This window comes from Austrofundulus limnaeus, unplaced genomic scaffold (assembly GCF_001266775.1).
Source record: "Austrofundulus limnaeus strain Quisiro unplaced genomic scaffold, Austrofundulus_limnaeus-1.0 Scaffold128, whole genome shotgun sequence".
In the NCBI taxonomy this organism is placed as follows: domain Eukaryota; kingdom Metazoa; phylum Chordata; class Actinopteri; order Cyprinodontiformes; family Rivulidae; genus Austrofundulus; species Austrofundulus limnaeus.
In genome coordinates this window covers 729,212-742,128 of record NW_013952530.1, presented here as the reverse complement: position 1 = coordinate 742,128, position 12,917 = coordinate 729,212, and the positions used below count along the sequence as shown (strand labels likewise).

Sequence of the window (12,917 nt, the reverse complement as noted above, 5' to 3'; positions counted from 1 at the left end):
GAGAGAGAGATTGTTTTCATATGGGAGATACTGCAATTTCCTCGTGAAATTTATTGTAGGGCGATCAGCAACAGCAAGTTTCAACTATAAATGGTACGTGTATTAAAAAAATAAATGAACTGATAAAAAAAACTATAAAACTCAAACATGTTTTTAATATTTTACCAGAACTGGAAACAGTTTTAAATCAAATTATGTTCAGCTTCTCTTAGAAAAACAAAGACAACTCTGCCATTCTTTTAATTTATATATATATAAAATCGGATGTTTCAATAAATTTAAGAAGAAATCTGCCTTCAATTTTCAAAGATTGTGTTTCCTGTATACCACGGTCACAAAAAGACAYAATAGCTCTTGGAAAAATGGCTCTTAAATCCTCTCCAAACCATGAATGGCCATAATCTGCGTTTCCAACGCTGACTGTGTGGTTTTGGTCAGAATAGAACAGGAAAACAATGCTTGTAGAAGACATGTCCAATGGTTTATGAAGGGTATTTTGTAATTTCAGATGTAGGGAAAACAAAACAAAACAAAAGAAAAAGTGGAGTTAATGCTGCAGCCTTATGTATAAACTGATATCTGTTGGAGGAATGTTTTTATAATGTTTCCATTTGTGGGTTCGGCTGTTTAAATTCTGTACAATTGAGCGTAATCCCACTCATTTAGGAAACATTGTAGTCAGAAGGCAAAGAGGACAAACTTTAATGTGACTGAAACAAAAAAAAAACAATCCTTATTGAATCCAAGAGAAAATCTGTTACAAACAGAAGTAACATCATAGAGGTGGTCCAGTATATATTTATACGCAGCCCCTCTTATATTCTCTTTTTGTCCTGCTGTGCCCAGCAGCCGTGTTGCCTTTTGTTTCATAACAGACCCGTATTAGCTTTGATTCTAATCCTCCACATGAACAAATTAGGAGCAGTTTTAATCCCGAAGATTAAACAACCGTACATGGTTTGGGCAGTTCTGTGAATTCACTGAGCCTTTCCAAGAAAACTGTCTGCACATCAGTTTAATCAGTTCAATGATATTTCACATTGTTGCCAGGCTGGCAGGAACTATTTCAAATATTTCCTGATATAGATTCCATCAGCCGTCGTTTTTTTCTTTCCTCCCCATTTTTTTCTTGCGAGCCAAAAATACAGCATTCTTTCAGATTCACCTTTTAAGTATCTCACCCCCGGTGTAAATTATATTTGATAAAAATTGTTTTGCTTTTGATCTTCAGCTGCTAGTTTTGCATTGAAAGGCGCGAATCTGGAATTTCATTTTTAACATTTCAGGTCAAAGTTTTCATGAAACCGCTGGTCATCGGGAACCTTTACAGTTAAATGAAGTTTTGTAACAGCCCTGAATTATTTCCTTTTAAGGTGCTTTCACATAATTCTGCCTTATTTGAGGGAAAACAAATAAATAAATAAATAAAACCTACGAGCATCACTGTCAGTAAATCAAAATTTAAAAAAGGAAACTAAACCAGGTTAGATAGATTTTGGTTTCCTGAGAAAATATTTGCAGACCTTCATRGGTCTGATTTGAACAGGAAACTTTGACATCAGCTGCAGTGCGCACCCCGTAGACTGTGTTTTCACAGACCACAGTGTGTGYGCGTTCACCACAGATTTCCTCAGTGACTGTAGTTTAAAATGTAGCTTAAAATGGTGTGTTGCAAAAAATAGACGTGTGTGTGTGAATGGCAGAAAGGCAGGTGGAAYAATGAAGCTACAAGGAGCAGAGTAAAGATGCAGGATTTTAAGTACTTCGAGTCGACTGACCAGGAAAACAGGGAGCGTAAAGAGGCTGGATGGAGAAAAGTTTCAAGCGTGATTTGTGACAAAAGAGTGGCAGCAAAGATCAAACGTTAAAATCTGTTGGGTTAAACCAACATCTTTAACCCAGTAATTAATTTATTACAATACCCCGATAGCTTTTAGTGTACGAGACCTTCTTCTTCCTTTGTTAGCTGTTCCCATTTCAGATGTTGCCACACCAAGTAATGTTTTTTGTAWATGAGACCAAAAGTAAAAAGACCGGAGACAGAACTGGAAGTGTCAGAACTGAAGGTGTTGAGGTTCTCCTTGGGTGTGAGAAAGTCGGATAAGATTAGGAACCAACTCATCAGAGGTAGAGCTCAGGTTGAACGACTGGGAGATAAAGTTAGAGAGAGCAGACCGAGACGGTTTGGACACGTCCAGAGGAGGGACAGAGAGTTTGCTGGGAGAAGGGTGTTGGAGATGCAGCTGCCAGTCCAACACGTCCTCACTCCTGACTCGTCACCATATTGACGCTTGGTCAGGTACCATCTGCGTCCAGTTTTGTTGCGTCAGGTAACCCCCTTGTGTCAGTTATTAACGCCCGTGGCTTTCCAAGTTGCGCCACATAGGGGTCTTTGGGTTGGGGGTCTGTGGTTAATGTGAGGGATCAGGATTAATAGTTAATTTTAGGTACTGAGGTCAGGGATAGGCTGTCTAGGCTTAATAGAAGTTCAATTTAGAGCCTGGGATGGTTAGTCGTCATGCATTTCCTACTCTTTTCAAAAATATGACAACTCGCTCATCCTACTCAGTCTCATCTTGTTAATAACTGATGCGAGGTGGGTACCCAAAACTGCATGCAGATGGTACCTGACCAAGCATCAACATGGTGACGAGTCGGGAGTGAGAATGAATTGGCCAGGAAGATGAGAAACACTGGAGGATGAGAAAGAAGAAGAAGATAGTAAAGAACGAACTCCAATCACTGAGTCGACCAATGTTTGATCAAACTAACCCAACTTATGAACCAACAGCTGTATGCAATAAAGTTATCACATTACCCCAATAGTTTTTGAGACCTTCTTCTTCTTCTATCGGCTGTTCCCTTTTCAGGAGTTGTCCCAGCAAGTCATATTTTTGAGTATGTATATAAAATGTATATATACTTGGCAACAAAAAGTTAAGAAACTTGTGTTTGGTAGATTATTTCTTTGTTGTAACAATGCTTTTTGGCAATAAATCTTATACAAACACCTGACTGGCCAACCCATTCTCACTCCCAACTCGTCACATGTTGACGCTTGGTCAGGTACCATCTGCCTCCAGTTTTGGACGCGTTCGCATCAGTTATTAACGAGATGAGACCAAGGAGGAAGAGTGCGTTGTCATATTTTTGAAGAGAGTAGGAAATGTACGGCCGTCCCAGACCCTAAATTGAACTTCTATTAGTCCTAGACATCCTATCCCTGACCTCAGTACCTAAAATTAACCATTGAGACTGATTCCTCATATTAACCAAAGACCCCTATGTGGTGCAACCCAAAAAAGCCACTGGCATGAATAACTGACGCTAGGGGGCTACCTGATGTGACTAAACTGAACGCAGACAGTACCTGACCAAGCGTCAATATGGTGACGAGTCGGGAGTGTTGGACTGGCAGCACCTGGTGTACTAGAAACTCAAAAATAAATCTTAGTAGCAACAGCAAAATAAACCGAGACGATTTGTCAAATTTTTCATATGCGCAAACCCCATACTCAGCTCTACTGCTCATCCCACAAATGCATGCTCCTTACAAATGTGACACCATTTAAAAGGGAACATGCTTTCAAACGGTATAAGATTTATTGGAAGCAAAGAAATAATCTACCAAACACTAATTTCCTTACTTTTTGTGCTTAGTTTACAGAGCAGTATGGGTTTCAGTTTGTGGAYGGACATCCTTAATGTATGAAAATCTTCTGCTGCACAAACTCATGTCAAAGGGGCGTGGCTAAATCAATCATACATACTTCCACCTTGTATTAAAACCTCACAACCTCTCACAAGGAGCTGGGTTTTTGGAGTTTTTGTCAGCAGATGGAGCCACTGCGTTGGGGGCCCTCTGTTTTTTTTTTTTTTTTTTTTTTTTTTTTTTTGTCACAATGTCCCCATTCTGTGGAGAAAAAAAAACGTAGCAAGTTGGAGGAGTGAAACTTGGAGCGCGCAGCCACATCTGCTGGGAGTCAGGCGGTGCAGGCAGGCCGAGGCGAACAATAGTCTTGAAAGTCCGTGTGAAGTCGAGGCTATTTTTGGTGGGGGCCCGCCTCGCCTGCTATTTCTGTCAGCGGGAGAGCGCGGAGGGGAGGGGAGGGGAGGAGGGAGGGAGGGAGGGGAGCCGCGCGCTCCGAGGGGCCGGACCTTCTTCTCTGCAACTCGCCTTCAGTCAAGTCACTTCTCAGTTCCTCCTGTCTCCTGCTCAGTTTGCATGATCCAGCTGATTTCCCGTCACCCTCTCTGTTAGTTTTATTTTTTTTCTGCTGAACTCGAACCGGCTCGTTTAAGACTCGGAACCGGACTCGATACCAGGAGGATTACCTTCGAGTGTTTTTATTTATTTATTTATTTATTTTGGACTTGGAGTTTTTCTCAGTCTGTCTGATTCTCTGCGAGGCGCACAAGGTTGGTAGGAAACCTCCGGTGATGAGAACAGCTGCAAGTCTGCGACCTGTCTTCAGAGTTTATTCCTTTTCTTTTCTTTTCTTTTCTTTTCTTTTCTTTTCTTTTCTTTTCTTTTCTTTTCTTTTCTTTATTTGCTGCTGCACAGGTGTTTTTGTTTTGGTCGCCTCAGCGCACGGATCACGCAAATGCGCGCGTTTTAACCTGAAATACCCCCCTTTATTTATAAAGCACTTCTCTAGTCTTGCAGCGTTTTTATTCATAATAAGACACAAAGCGGAAAATTACCAGAAAGGTTTGTTTGTACTCATCTTCTCTAAGGCAGAGTTAAAGGGACATCGGCTAAAAAAAGAAAAGAAAAGTGAGCTGAAGCAGGAAAACAGCCGCTGTGACGCAAACTGGCCGTGGGGCAAAAATCACTGTGGAAATATGAACATTTGTACTTGTCTCTTAAGAATAATGTGAACAGTTTTCAACAAATTACTTTTAGTTTTGCTGCTATTTGCTTCATTAATAACATGAACTCTGATAAAACTAATACATTATAATTAAACATACATTTTACAGCAAGAACTTATTATTTTGGAGCACAGGCAGATCTAGAATTTATTTATTTATTTATTTATTTATTTATTTATTTATTTATTTGCAGCAAAGATGAATGAGAGAGGCAGAGTTTACTGATGCAGGAAAAACTTTTAGGCCTGATTTAAGAGATTCAAGTTGTGCTAATGAGTACACATGACAAAAATGAATGTGTTATTTGTTATATGTGTTACAGATGTTCTCCTTTTTTAGACTTGTCAGTTYGCCAGAGGCATCAGGACTGACTAAAGTTAAGCTTTCGCAATAGAAAAGCATCAGTTAGTTGTTAATCAGGTGGTCCTGAAATCAGTAAAATGCCCTGTCCAGTTGGGTGGGTGGAACTTTTTATTATTTTTTATTTTTTTTTGCATGTGAGAACTTTAATTTATCTAATTTCTGGTGCGTTAGGAGATTACAGTTTAGCGTAGGTGTTATTGACTTTCAAAAAAAATACAAAATTGTGGCAAGATTTCTTTAATAGCGACAGCTGCTGCYCCCAGAAGCCCCTGTTTTAGGGTTTCAAACACGCAGGTGTAAAATTCACTCACTTTTCTTGCACTTCTAAGTTGAGTTCGTGCACAGATCTGATATTAAAACAGTTTCTTGCATCATAGGATCAACTTCTTTGTTGTGCCAAACGCAGCAGGTGTTTAAACCTTTAAGAAGCCATCAGACATTTGGGACTTCTGATGATGCAACAACGAATTAGGTTTTGCAGTGTTTCTGCTCTGCTGTTAGTTCATTTCTTTTATTTATTTTTTCTCTCTGTTTGTCTTCGCAGATGGAATCGTCCCCGCTGGGAGCACCGTAGAAGCGAGCCCATACTTCAGACAGTGACAGGTTGGACTTTTAACCTCTTAACGTGCAAAATACCTACTCCAACCTAACAAGTAGTWGTGTTGTGGAATGGAAAAAACGTTACTGAAAGGCAGGCCACRGCCCTCTGCGTTTACAACACTTGTGGAAAAAATACTGCCGGTCTACAGTCAAACGCTCAGGACATCTCGTCTGCTTTACCACACTTTTATGTTTTTTTTTACAACATATAAGCGAGCACTTCATAGTTTGGGTGACAGCAGTTTTTCCAGTGCTGCACATAAAGCTGTTTGATTCTGCAGGGAAGCACAGAACAGGTGTTGGCCTACTTGGAAACATGTTGTGTACTCAGGCTATGTGTGTGTTTTAAAACGTGGGTTTAAAAATGACTTCTACACGTCACAGGCAAGTGCTGTTTATGTGTCACGGTTCTAAAAACAAAGTGTAAAAGTTAAATTTAACGCTTTAAGTAATTTTTTTTATTTAAACATCSCTGTTGTATTTAGTGCCTGTGTGAATAGGGTGTTATTCTCTCACACTCATTTTAAAGTTTCACTTCCATTATTTAGGTGTTTGTTTTTAGTTCCTGATGTTAAAGTTTCTTTTGACACATGAAGCACAGGAAGGACGATTTTAAATGGTTTAAATAGGTTTTCCACGAAAAAGGTCGCATTTTAGTTTTGGAATGTGGTCGGTCCATGAATGGAGCCTACAAGGCTCGTCACTATTGAGATTCAGGGCGTGAACCCGAGATAACTCTTTATCTTAAGGGACGCCTAGTTGTACAACAGAATACGACACTGAGATGATAACCATCACATTTTCCTGTCAGGACTCAAGCAGCTGTGTCCCCGTGGCAAATACTTCTCCATTCTTCCTGCTCARTGCAGGAAAAACTCCAGAGGCATCACTCGGTTAGGTGTTGACTCACAAGGGAAAGAAGTTCTTTTTTTCTTCTTTCTTTTTTTTAAACCTCAGATCAGCGGATCCTAAATTTGATCCAACGTTCCACCCATAAGAAACAAGTCACCTGCTTGTTTCTTTGTGTCCTGCCCGTTACTTTAGATTAGCCTTCTTTTCTGTAAAGCATGCCTGCGTGATCGCACTGTGTAGGATTACAATGCACGTCCCTGAATGGGAGCTGGCTCTCGCTGTGCCAGGCTCGGTTGACAGTGTACTAGCCAGTGTGTGTGTGTGTGTGTCTGTGGAAAAACCCGGTGAGGTCATGGCGGTGGCTGTAGAGTCTGGTTACATGTGTGTTGTCCACGCAGGGCAACTGACACTGGTCGTCTAACCTTTGTCTTCTTTTTTTTTCATGCAACTCATTCCCTTCTTGTTTTTTTTTCCCACAAACTAACAAAAACACACCATGACAACCCCCGCTGAAATTAGGTTTTCTGGTGGGCATAAAGCACTGTGGCTCAAGCTCATTTGGTCAGCAGTTTRTTGTAGAAGCAATTTGGGCAAAAAAAAATTACTGAATTCAGCATGTGAAATCCCCATTTTAAAAACTTCCAGAGTACAAATAKACCGGTCATCGACCGTTTTAACAAAGTTGCAGATCAACATGATGATGTTTCACTTGAACCACAATGTCTTGRTTCCTCTGTAACAACCCTGATCCTYAATTTTACACACCTTTTGAAAAAGAAACCAACAAGATAAAGGTCAGTTAACATTAGGATGAGCTTCTAGYGAATACACTCTGCAGTTATCTCAATACGTCCTTCAGTAGTGATGTAAAATGATTTTCATGTTCACATCTTTTAGAACTATTCTGCATCAGGGACTGGTGACGGTTTTATTGGTGTTCTTGCTAAAGGTTTCTAACCTGAATTTGCAGTAGAAGATAAGTTTGTCTTTGTGGAGTGGACAGACCCTTTTATTAAACTAACTTTAATGGTTGTCTGACACAAGGCAGGTCCATGGCATAGGCAGTGTAGGCGAATGCTAAGGGCGCCGTCYATCGAGGGGGCGCCCAGTGTGTAAATAGAAAACAAAGTAAGCATAATGGAAGTTTCAGTTGAGATCTCAGATAAAGTCCAGGTTAAAGTTTGTTTTTTCAGTGTTCTGCCTTAATAAAATACAGATTTTATATTCTTTTATTATTTCTAAGAATTTAGTAAAATGTTCTTCAAATGGCTGGAAAATGAAGAGTTTTGAGTAGATCTTACTAGGAGAAACTTCCTTTATACTTTTAACAATTTTAATTAGACAACCGGATTTCTAAAGATAGCAAAAGAATATCAAAAATGAAAACAATTTAATGTGGTCTGCTGGTAAATAAATTTAGGTGGGTGAGCACATTTCCTCACTCTGCTGTTGTCTCTCTCTTCTCTACATGTTTATTGTAAATATTTTTATCAATAACATGTTTTTTCTTTTTGTCTTTTTTCCAGAAGTAGGTGCACCTGGACCAGTTCTTCTGTGTCTACCTGTGTCTCTTTCCTGTCCCCCAACCAGCCGGTCGAGGCAGATGACCGCCTGTCCTGAGCCTGGTTCTGCTGGAGGTTTCTTCCTGATTAGCAGGGAGTTTTTCCTCTCCACCGTTTGCTCAGGATGGGAGACTGTGATGAAGTGATTCAACACAATCTGCTGSTTTCTTCTTTACATTGTTCTTTTTTCATGTACAGTGCCCTGAGACAACGTATGTTGTGACTTGGCGCTATATAAATAAACTGAATTGAATTGAATTAAAAATGGTAAACGGTCTAAACTAATAGCGCTTTATCAAGCCCCTTCGGACCCCAAAGCACTTAACACTGACAGACAATCACACACTGATGGTGGTAAGCTACATTGTAGCCACAGCAGCCCTGGGGCACACCGGACAATCTGACCACCATCAGTAGGCAAAGCAAGTGAAGTGTCTTGCCCAAGGACGCAACAGCTGGGACAGCTGGAACAGGGGATCRAACTAGCAACCTACCGGTTACAGGACAACTCCCCTAACGACTCCACCACAGCCGTTAATAGTGATCTGAGTCATGTTTGTCAGATTTTTATAAAAGCGACAACTTTTATTTTATTTGTTTGTGGTAAGGATAGCTCTACTTGTCTAATTAGTATAAAGTCCAAAGCATGAAGCTAATTACCTTCATCACATGTGGATGTTATCGAATCTGTTTCTCAACCATCTAAACTGTTAAACGTGCTAACAGCTTGGCAAAGGCTCAAAGAAACCTGTTTTCTACAGCACACAACTTTTTGATTAGCATATTTTCAGCAGTGATAAAGAAATTATTGAAGTTTCTGTCGTAGCTGTTAGGTAGGCAGTTTTGTGTTTTATGTGACGTCCGTCGTTCATCAATAAGGAACRCTGGGTTTCTCCGAACTCTAATGAGAACATTTTGAGCTCTTGGTTGTTTATTTGCTTAGTTTCTATTTAAAACTACTAGTTTCACATTTGAAGTTCTACCTTGTCTTCACTTCTTCACTAAAAAGAGAAGAAAGCCAATATTTAAACAACAGGGGTGATTTTAATAGCTGCAGTTGAGATCACATGTCCTCTTCCWGGTTGTAGTTTCCAAATACTTGTGTCAGCTGGTCATGCTTGTTCCTGCTGGACTGTAAAGGAGGAAGAGTTATTTACAGACCTTACATTACCAAAGAATTGATCAAAAGTAATGAAGAATATATCCACTTTTAGTTAGTAGAAATAATGTTGTTAAAATCTGTCATTGAATTATTTTTAATTATATCATAGTTAATGGTGTAACCATTCAAACAGTAACCAAACATCTGCTAAAACTGAAAAAGAAATAATTTGCTTTTCTTGAAGTGAAAGCTTATTTCCGTCCTACCAGCTAAAATAAATAGTTTCTATTTTATGCTTTAAGTGTAAAGAATCGAGTATAATTCTTGATCCCTAGTGATTTTATGCTTTAATTATTTTTGAAGGGCAACTATATTTACAACATCCGTAACGTTTAGTTGCAGAAATGATGCTTTGTAAAGCTTCAGGATATGACATTTTCTTAAACTGCTATGAGGTTTGAGAAGTTTTAATCTTTTAAATGGTGAGTCTGGTGAGAAGTGGAATCYTGCCTGATTCTCCAAACGTTGAACACTCGGACCACTCGGCTTGTATTCACCAATTCTTTATCCAATCCTATGTAAAAACGGCTAAACATCTTTTTGTGAAAAAACTGCAACATTTTGCTGTCAGTGCTATTTTTCCCYTTCTGTTCCTGCCAAATGAAGTAACACAACCACACTTTAATTAAACAGATTTGATCCTCTCACTGAGTGCCCAGCTAATATGTGACCTGCCACAATAGCTGTGTTTCCATTGGCCATGAAAATGCGCAAATTAGAATTTCAAAAATAAATTTGCTCAATGGAAACACGTCAATTTCGAAAGAAATTACGTTTTTTTGACAAAATGTTTTTATGCTAGGATGAGGTGTTTTTTCGGCCGTATTGAAGTTGGTGTTTTTCGCAAAACTGCAATGGAAACACTTTTCGAGTCACGTGATCAACAACCGGCTGTTTCTACTGGCGAAAAAGTCGATGGTGAAGAAGATAACAGGAAGTAKAAGTAGTAGTAATATCACAGAAGTAGTATAAAATAGTAAAATCACAGACTAAAATTTCCCAAAAACACAGCATACGTAGYCGCTCCCAAGTAGGGACTTGTCTCTGGAAAGCCTCGATAAAAGACGCCGACGTCTCCTCTGATGATGAGCGCTAGTGTCGTGGTAGCAACATGCTATGTGTTTACATCCATTGTCGTCATGTTTGATATGATGTATCGCGAGAACAAACGTATTCACGCGTGACTTCAATAGCATTTCTTACTTAATGGAAACACCGCAGTTGTGAAACGGTGTTTTTTGACATTAACAGAACATCGACAAAGTTTTGCGCACATTTGCAATGGAAAAGCAGCCATTGGGATTTGGTTCAACAATCAAATCAACATTCAGTTGGCCTCCATCTTCAGTTTCCAGTGACCRTCTTCAGTGACAAGTTTTTGTTCCCCGACAGGACAAACCAAACCCAAACTGATTGGCTCACTTGTACAGGTTTAACAACCGTATTACCTTTTGCAGAACTATTATGGCAATATTTTACCACTGAAACCATTAAAGCCAAACAGCAGTGCGGAGTGGAACTGTCCCACAGTACTGGTTGTAATGGTTGTAATAGTAGACGGCATTGAAGGGGGGGAGGCTATTTTTGCCCTGCTGAACAAATGGCTCAATTGTCCTACCTCTAGGTGCATGAAATCACTTGATATGTCGGGGATAATGTAATATAATACTCTCTATGGGGCCCCGCAGAACCGTATTTGTRTGTAGTCATCTACACTTTATTTCTTTTTGTGTGTATGTGTGTGTGTGCACATATTCACAGCATTATAGTGTAAATGGGATAAAGAGACTCGCAAGTGCATGTGGTACTTCCTGAGGTAAGATTGTCCGTAACGTTTTATTAGTGTGTCAAATCAGTTTATGTTGTATTAACCTCTGAGCTAAAGGTTTTTAACTGTGGTCAGCTGGGATTGGAAGCTGGTCTGTTATTGGCCTCCAGTTCTTCTTCCCTTGGAGTATCTCCCTGTCTTTGCCTCTTTTCTCTCTCCATCCTCCAGAGACACGAGCAGATACATGTGGGCTGGTTGAAATGGGCTAAAGCTGACGGAGGATTTTCTTCTTGTGTCATTTGGTGGGGATACACCTTCCATTTTCGCCTCAGCTCCAATTACTTATACCAGATCAAATGCCTTGAATCAAAAACAGACCTTTTTTAGCCTTCTGTGACTCAGATTCCACCACTTGCCTCGGTTTAAATCACACRGCTTTTATTCTGGATCAGAGCACGACCTGAAAACCTTGTTTTACGATTACCCATGCATTTAGGCTTTGTGAGTAATGACCCCAAATGAAAATATAAGGACAACRCATTTCTTACATCACAATCCCAGTCAGCAACCTAGGCAATTTTAACCGTGAGTTTATCCATAGCTGTCATTTAGCTCTCAACACCTCGGCTAAATTTAGACTGCATTTTGCCTCAGTAGTGGAGTTCTTACAGGTAATTATTAAAACACACACAKTTGACTGAAAATGTCTAAAACACATCGTTATTACCAAATATAAAACTCACAAGGGAAAGCAAAAACTTACAACAGGAGTGGTTTAAAATGAAGATACATGTGTAGTTTACTGTAAAATAATGGCTTTCCCCTCATGAAAACATGGTAAAAGATATAATTTTATTTAGACATAGAAACAATGAACAATGCTGGCTGTGTGACAACATGAACATTCAAATACACTGGAAACAGTAGAGTTAAATTCATATTAGTAAAAAACAACAAACATGGAAATTGTTTGGCATGAATTAAGAGTAAAGTAGAAATGTAGTTCTTATACTTGTATGGATTTTTAGGTCAAAAGCTTTTTAATAACAAAACGTTTTGTTTTGGACTGTTTTCTCTGTTCTCGCCAAGCTTACKTTTGAACATCTGTTCTAAATGTTTGTCTTGAACTTTTAGACTAATTGTGGAATAGTTTTAGCCAGGACGTCTATGGACAGTTATGTAATTTAAATATCTTTTCAACACCTAAATGCTCACTGTAATTCAGATGGTCTTTATTGAGCTGTGTGTGTGTTCTCATTTTACACAGTTATGATATATTGTGAAACTTAAAGGTCCACATATTAGTCTAGTCTTTATCTGAAGGTTTTCAAAGCAGGCCCTTCTTTGTATTTTGATATTGTCGGGCATAAAGAGCCGAACAGAGTAATGATTCAGCTCACATTCGCTCCAGATCGGTGAGGTGACTGACGCTGACCTCGGATCAGATGGCTCGTTGTAGGCCTGGATGTAACAGGATCCCCTTTCATCTGGCTAGACTCCTGAATTTGCATGTGATCATGAGTGYGTGCGTGATAAATGGTCTCAAGTGAGGTTTGTAGCTTCAGGCTCATTTCAACAACTCTGCAGCAGGAGAGGAAAGCAACACAATACATGCTTATTTAATGTGAGAGTCTTGGAGTGAATTATGTTCCACTAACATATAGTTTCCCACATCCAGTGATTTCTGAGCACTGTACGTGCCACAAATCACCACTTACTTTACATGTTCTTGAGC

At 39.5% G+C, this 12,917-nt stretch overlaps 1 protein-coding gene across 1 annotated transcript in view; it reads left to right on the top strand.

Annotated features, from left to right (window-relative positions):
• Positions 1–4,130: 4,130 nt before the first annotated feature.
• Positions 4,131–12,917, top strand: part of hdac7a (histone deacetylase 7a) — a gene marked incomplete at both ends in the record, with an annotated part of 48,041 nt that continues 39,254 nt past the window's right edge. Inside the window, 2 exon segments of the mRNA XM_014015359.1 lie at positions 4,131–4,419; positions 5,783–5,841.